The sequence below is a fragment of the Brachyhypopomus gauderio genome, chromosome 13 (genome assembly GCF_052324685.1).
Source record: "Brachyhypopomus gauderio isolate BG-103 chromosome 13, BGAUD_0.2, whole genome shotgun sequence".
NCBI lineage: Eukaryota > Metazoa > Chordata > Actinopteri > Gymnotiformes > Hypopomidae > Brachyhypopomus > Brachyhypopomus gauderio.
Genome location: NC_135223.1, coordinates 2,267,773 through 2,276,207, shown reverse-complemented (window position 1 = coordinate 2,276,207; position 8,435 = coordinate 2,267,773). Strand labels below are relative to the sequence as shown.

General features: G+C 41.4%; 1 long non-coding RNA gene across 1 annotated transcript; it reads right to left on the bottom strand.

The window, feature by feature from the left end:
* Window positions 1-1,090: 1,090 nt before the first annotated feature.
* LOC143528974 (uncharacterized) lies at window positions 1,091-1,672 on the bottom strand. Its single transcript, XR_013134572.1, has 2 exons — window positions 1,461-1,672; window positions 1,091-1,317 (listed from the first exon to the last, which is right to left on the bottom strand). It is a non-coding gene; the product is annotated as an uncharacterized LOC143528974 (long non-coding RNA).
* Window positions 1,673-8,435: the final 6,763 nt, after the last annotated feature.

The window sequence follows — 8,435 nt, the reverse complement described above, 5'->3', positions numbered from 1 at the left end:
CACGCCCTTCATCCATCTTCTTCTGATACAACAACCCCAGGAACTGTGTGACCATCCAGGAAACACTGCTGCGTATACCGATATAGGCCTGTCACGCCATTCTGGGAGCATACAGCTCACAGGCGAAAGAACCAGCTCACAGGTCACTTTGAAGGCCGTGGTGACAGTTACAGTACAGTGAGAATGCAGGTTCCAGGGTTTATCTCTGTATCTACCTCAGGGAAAGACAACAGAGGCTTCCAGCTGGTGTGTTGCCTGCAGCTACTGCAGACCTTGCGCATGTCAAACCCAAGTACAAATACACGCTGCATGAGAATTTGCTTACTGACACGATTCTGCTGCTGGTTATATAAATAAATCAATGGCTACAGGTGACACATATTTTATAGAGCAGTGCACATGGGCCTCGTGTAATTTCTTGTAGGTGGTTACACAGGTTTCAGAACAGCTTGTTGTGGTATAGCGGAGAACATTGCGCGACAATGGTGTTTTCTCATGTAATGACATTCTCAGTTTCCCTCTTTTGCAACAAGCACCTGTTTGTCAAGTGTCACTGAACCAACATTACTTTGACCTTAAGTAAGATACAGCAATGAAACTTTTTAGCACCTAAAGCAAACGTTAAGATTCAACGTTATTTCAGGGGCGGATTGTCTGATATCATTGACCTTGTTCATTCAATGTTGGGTCAAGAGTGTCAGACTGTTCCTTCACAGCGGCGTCAACAGAAACTGCACGTGAGCACGCAAAATAAATGTTTATTTGTATAGCATCTTAAAATGAAATGGTATAACAAAATATGACACTGTGCAGTTGTGTGATATTCTTTTCCACCTAAAATACCTCACTAATACCTCTAATAATATCCTCACATAAACCAGTTATCAGATCACACGTCCCAATAGGACATTTGTTTTTATCAGTTTGTGTGTAATTTCAAGTTTGTCCATGCACATGTAAACAAAAATAACTGCTCAACATCCCAAGATTTACACTCAGTAAAAGTGATAAAGGAGAAAAATGTAAATATTTGTTGGTATAACATCCTGAGAAAAACATCCTGGGAGAGAAAACACTTCTTTTGCTAAAGTGTAGCAAACACTGCTATGATTTGATCATTTATTTAAAATACTTAAATTATCCACATTAATAAGTACAAGAAAACAGATTTTCTAGTAAATGTTAGTGTATCAGCACTAAATCCTGTGACTTCTCGTCAACAGGTACAGATCCTTGTAAGCACTGACAGCACCAACAGGAACATGGAGCAGTTCTGTTGACTTCATTCCCATGTCTGCTCACGTTGTCTCAGCAGATCTGATCACGGGGTGGAGAGGCACGTAAATGAGAAGCAGTGATTTACTGCCCCAGCAGCGTGGGAGCAGCGGGGCGATAAGTCACCCTAGAGGACTGCGATGGGCTGCAGAACCCCTCGGTAAATTACACCACAAATATCTCACCATGTTTATGACTCCAGGAGCCAAACAGAAAGCTTAGTTAGCCTCCCAGATCACACAGTGCTGGAATAGTTACAGCTGCTGAAGACCACGGTTCACTAATCATGGCAAGACATGACTCGTGCATGTTTGACTAACTTGCTGCCAATTAGTCAGTTTTTTCCAATTAGTTCACCTCTCTTGCCTCCAATTAGCTCACCTCTCTTCTCCAATTAGCCCACCTCTCTTCACCAATTAGCTCACCTCTCTTACTTCCAATTAGCTCACCTCTCTTACCTCCAATTAGCCCACCTCTCTTCACCAATTAGCTCACCTCTCTTACTTCCAATTAGCTCACCTCTCTTACCTCCAATTAGCTCACCTCTCTTGCTTCCAATTAGCCCACCTCTCTTCTCCAATTAGCTCACCTCTCTTCTACAATTAGCTCACCTCTCTTGTGCAAGGACTTGGTGCACTTGTTTGTATCTCCTTTGCTTCTCTCCCAGTAACTTGTCAGCTTGTCTGATGTGGTTTTAGAAGAGTCCTCCAGGAATCGGAGAGCCTGCATCTCCTGCATGGTGCCCTGGGCTGTGCCGAGTCACAGCAGGCTCCACACCACAGCCCGCACCAGGAGCCACTCTACAGGCCGTACCAGGGGCCACACCACTGGCCCCGCCACAAGCCACACCAGGGGCCACTCTACAGGCCGCACCAGGGGCCATGCCCAGGGCCACGCCATGTCTGGGCTATTGGAGGGCAGTACAAGCTCACACTTCCCCTCATCATAACTGCCTGTCATGTACCCAGTAGTTCAATAATACACTACTGATGAGTTATCACAAAGTGCAGTATATTCACTAGGTGCTTTAGTGTTAAGTCAGTCTGAATGGAAGTCAATTCATAAATCTTTATTATTAGAAAATGTGCATTACAAGACATGAGTGTGGATGAGTGTGTCAAGACATCGTTTGTACAACTACATCTATGACAGATGTGTATTATCTGACTCTAACATGGGAAGAACCAAGACATTCACATTAATGAGAACACGTATATCACACACTACATTATGCACAAACACACACCCACACAAAATAGAGAAATACACTACTCTACAAACGACCAAACAACCTACGTTCTTTGACATGATTATTTTTTTTAAATGTATTTGATGTATTTGACTTATTTGACGTGCATTTGAAAACATGCTGATGTCTCTGATACATTATTATCATCATCTAGCGTACCGTTGCCTCTCACTGTGTCCAGGCTGTGCTGAGGATGACCGGCTGCCCAAACAATATCCTGTTGTTACAGGGGGGCTGACAAGGTGGGGAATGATGAGTGCACGTTCTCCCATCAGGAGATCAGTGTCACAATTAAAGGTGGATCTTAGAATAGAAGAATCTGTGTGACATGCAGATTCCAGGCATGCAGAGTTTAAGAAAGCAGACCCTTAAGGCAGAGCACTGTATGGTTATATAACCAATATAATCTAGGCTGCAATCAGACAAAATCCTGAATATGAAGGCCCCCTGCTGGCCACCTCCTGTTGTTGTTGCATTGTGTTTGTCCCTCGTGTGGGCGGGGCCTATTAGGATACCCGACACCTGAGGGTCGTTTGTCTGTCTATATATGTCTTGTCTTTGTACTAGTTGAGTGCTGGTTATTGTATCTTTTATTTGGACAAGTTCACGGGTTTTGAGTCTGTGCACCATGAACAGTTTTACCCATTAAATCCCCCCTTTTACATGAGACTGGCGTGATCGCTTCTTGTTTATTTACACTCCTCGTCCGTCACACAATCACACTGCAGTTTCATATTATTTGCACATGAGGGTATGTACTGAATAATACATCTGCACTTTAAGTTTAAAAGTGTTTTAACAACATAATACTTATTTGCAATGTCTATGATGTTCCTAAATAAATTATTTGTGGTGCTCAGAAATACACTTTATTTCAATAATACTAAATTAGTATTATTGAAATACAATGCTCTTTACAATTATGGGCACCCTTCGTAAACCGATGAGCAAAAAAAAAGCATTGGAAAAGTTCTCAAATGGCTCAGTGTCACAAATGTAATAGGATTAGGAGATTAGGATTAGGAGATTATGTGAAATGGAGGCAGGGGTAGTGTCTCCTGAGGAGGGAGGCATTAGGCGTGGCCTTCTTCAGGTGGGTGTAGAACACGATGAACAGCTAGGCTAGCCACACCCTCTACACAGATCCTCCATTCCTCCAAAACCAGGTGAAGAACATCCTGGATGTAGTTTACTGCATAGTTTGGTCAAAGGGATTGTGATGGAGCTGAAATCTCTAACTGCTACTAACTGCTCTAGCTACTGCTACTCTTTCACCACCTTGATCTTCTGTTTCACCTAGAGCACAGCATTGAGGGAGAAGACATAAACTTAGAAGGAAATGCTGATTAGAGGGACTCTGCATTTCTCGAACCAAGTAAAGGAGGATGTCAGTGTAAACCATAACAAAACACTGGAGTTTGTTCCAGAGTACTTCACTGATGATGGCCTGAAATATCAAACTATGGGTTAGATAGGCCATGTGTACATGGTAGGTGTACGTGGTGGGTGTACATGGCAGGTGTACATGGTTCATGGTTCTTATTTCTACTCTTCAGCTGGCTTTGAGGACCTGTCGTACCCTTGGAAGTTCTCAGATGGTGCAGCTCTTCTTGACTTTGTCTCATGGCTCCTGTGTAATTAGATAATCCCCAGGTACTTCCTCATGGCTCCTGTGTGATTGGATAATTCCCAGGTACTTCCTCATGGCTCCTCTGTGATTGGATAATCCCCAGGTACTTCCTCATTCTTCATGAAGTTAAATTGCCTCTGTTTTGGCCACTTTTCCTCTTCTTACTATCAGATGACCTCACTTCTTCAGCATGAATAGCGTTCCTATGCCCTATGTCCTTCCTATGTAGATCCTGGTGATGGATCAATGAGTCAACACCCCTTTCTGAGTCCTGTGTTTTATTGAGTTTGAAATGAGGCTCCTTACTATCTAATCAACTTCAACTTCATTCGGCTGACCACTAATTAAATTTAACTCGCTTGCAGACCGTTTTTATTTGTATATATATATATATATATATATATATATATATATATATATATATATATATATATATGTATAATTCAAATACATTTTTATTTACATTTATATTATATACATATGCATTAATATACATTATTCAGATGCTTTCCCTCTTGCTTCTGCATTTCTTTTTGTTGAAAGAGAAATCTTGAGCTCAGAGGACAGTTTGAATCACTGCTAGGAAATGCTGCCTATTTTATATCACTGTGGTCTTGCTTGATGAATCACTCTGTTTGCCTTCGTCTCTGCATCATTATCATTTATCTGGATGCTCCTCTCTGGGGTTATTAATGAATAGCTATGTCGCTTGGCTAATCATCATTTATCTTAACAGTCCTCACTCTTAAGAGAATCATTACAGTGGGCAGTTGTCGACGAAGTACACAAACCACGTACTTGAGTAAAAGTACAGATACCCAAGAAAAAACAATTCTTCAGTTCATGTAGAAGTCCTCCCTTTAGACTTCTACTTGAGTAAAAGTACAAAAATATTGGCCTTCAAATGTACTTAAGTATTGAAAGTAACGTTCCATCAGTTAGGCTCTATCAATAAGGCTCTAATATCCTGTTATCTCAGGGGGGGAGCCAGAGGAGGATGGGCTCCCCCCCTGAGTCTTGGTTCCTCTCAAGGTTTCTTCCTCATGCAAAAAAACTAGGGAGTTTTTCCTTGCCACTGTCGCCTTTGGCTTGCTCACTGGGGGCTAGGACTCGGCACTTGTAAAGCTGCTTTGTGACAACAACTGTTGTAAAAAGCGCTATATAAATAAAATTTGATTGATTGATTGATTGATTATCTCTATACCATGACTCTTGAATAATCAACTAATTTATGTGGACAGGCTCTGTCTCTTATCTGTACACAAATAATTCTATGATTAAAGTGTTAGTTTCTTTGTTTTTATTTTTAAAATTATCATGAGCAGGAAACACAGAAAGCATGTAATTTCTATTTGGTAGGACTAAGTGGCTATGAAGTAACTTTTTGGGAATAAGTAATATTGTGGTTAAATATTTATTTGCAATTGCAAATCCAGATATCAATCTCCTTCTATTTGATGAAAAAATATATATTTACTGTATTTTACTGCACCAGCCAAATAGGATACAGAATAATTTAGTTATTGCAGAATACTTTAGATAGTTTTAGCATATGCAAAAGCACAAACTTTAAGACAAAATATCAACTAGCAGCTACCTGCTAACTGTTTTAGCACTATGCTCCACATGTAAAACCTACTAAATATAATTTGTTTTCTAATGTAAAATGCTATGTTCAAATGTTTATTATTTTTCAATATCAATGCATTTAGCTGGAAACTCCAAATAATATGAACTAACTTAGCTGGCTACATGCCAAGTACGTTGCTAAGGCAGTTTTCGGTTGAGTACTAGCAATATCCTACTTAGCTAGCTACAGTAACTAACCATGGATACAGTGATAATGTCGGACTTGTTTTAACATACACAAAGAAACGGTTTGCTGCAAGATATTGTGACCAATAGGCCTATGATAAATGACCAGTAGGCCAATGAAATTATCTTACTTCTACATGCTTCCTTAAATTGGATGGTGAATTTTTGGAGGACGAAATTGTATGATACTGAGGCAGGCAGAGAAGGCACTTGAAAACGAATGAGTCTTTTTTCCTCGACTACTTCAACAAAGGCCATGGCTTGTGAGACGCATTACAATCAGTAGATTCATCCATTTTAAGTAGGTATTTTCTTTCAAAGTTGTATGCTGTTGGATTACCATTGAACTGTATGCTGATTGGTGCGCTTGCTGCACTGTTAAACCAAACGCTGATTGGTGCACAACCTCTACACTACCTCTACACTACTACTTCACAACCTCTACACTACCACTACACTACCTCTACACTACCAGTGTACTACCACTACACTACCTCTACACTACTACTTCACAACCTCTACACTACCTCTACACTACTACTTCACAACCTCTACACTACCACTACATTACCTCTACACTACCTCTACACTACTTCACAACCTCTACACTACCATGACACTTCCTCTACACTACTACTTCACCACTACATTACCTCTACACAACCTCTACACTACCTCTACACTACTACTTCACAACCTCTACACTACCACTACACTACCTCTACACTACCAGTGTACTACCACTACACTACCTCTACACTACCACAACACTACCACTACACTACCTCTACACTACCAGTGTACTACCACTACACTACCTCTACACTACTACTTCACAACCTCTACACTACCTCTACACTACTACTTCACAACCTCTACACTACCACAACACTACCACTACACTACCTCTACACTACCAGTGTACTATCACTACACTACCTCTACACTACTACTTCACAACCTCTACACTACCTCTACACTACTACTTCACAACCTCTACACTACCACAACACTACCACTACACTACCTCTACACTACCAGTGTACTACCACTACACTACCTCTACACTACTACTTCACAACCTCTACACTACTACTTCACAACCTCTACACTACCACAACACTACCACTACACTACCTCTACACTACCAGTGTACTACCACTACACTACCTCTACACTACCACTTCACAACCTCTACACTACCACAACACTACCACTACACTACCTCTACTCTACCAGTGTACTACCACTACACTACCTCTACACTACCACTTCAAAACCTCTACACTACCTCTACACTACCTCTACACTACTACTTCACAACCTCTACACTACCACAACACTACCACTACACTACCTCTACACTACCAGTGTACTACCACTACACTACCTCTACACTACCACTTCACAACCTCTAAACTACCTCTACACTACTACTTCACAACCTCTACACTACCACAACACTACCACTACACTACCTCTACACTACCAGTGTACTACCACTACACTACCTCTACACTACCACTTCACAACCTCTACACTACCACTACACTACCTCTACACTACCACTTCACAACCTCTACACTACCTCTACACTACTACTTCACAACCTCTACACTACCACAACACTACCACTACACTACCTCTACACTACCAGTGTACTACCACTACACTACCTCTACACTACTACTTCACAACCTCTACACTACCTCTACACTACTACTTCACAACCTCTACACTACCACTACACTACCTCTACACTACCAGTGTACTACCACTACACTGCCTCTACACTACCACTTCACAACCTCTACACTACCTCTACACTACTACTTCACAACCTCTACACTACCTCTACACTACCAGTGTACTACCACTACACTACCTCTACACTACTACTTCACAACCTCTACACTACCTCTACACTACTACTTCACAACCTCTACACTACCACAACACTACCACTACACTACCTCTACACTACCAGTGTACTACCACTACACTACCTCTACACTACTACTTCACAACCTCTACCCTACCTCTACACTACTACTTCACAACCTCTACACTACCACAACACTACCACTACACTACTTGTACACTACCACTACACTACCACTTCACAACCTCTACACTACCATTACACTACTTGTATGCTACCACTACACTACCTCTACACTACCAGTGTACTACCACTACACTACCTCTACACTACTACTTCACAACCTCTACACTACCACAACACTACCACTACACTACCTCTACACTACCAGTGTACTACCACTACACTACCTCTACACTACCACTTCACAACCTCTAAACTACCTCTACACTACTACTTCACAACCTCTACACTACCACAACACTACCACTACACTACCTCTACACTACCAGTGTACTACCACTACACTACCACTTCACAACCTCTACACTACCACTACATTACCTCTACACTACCTCTACACT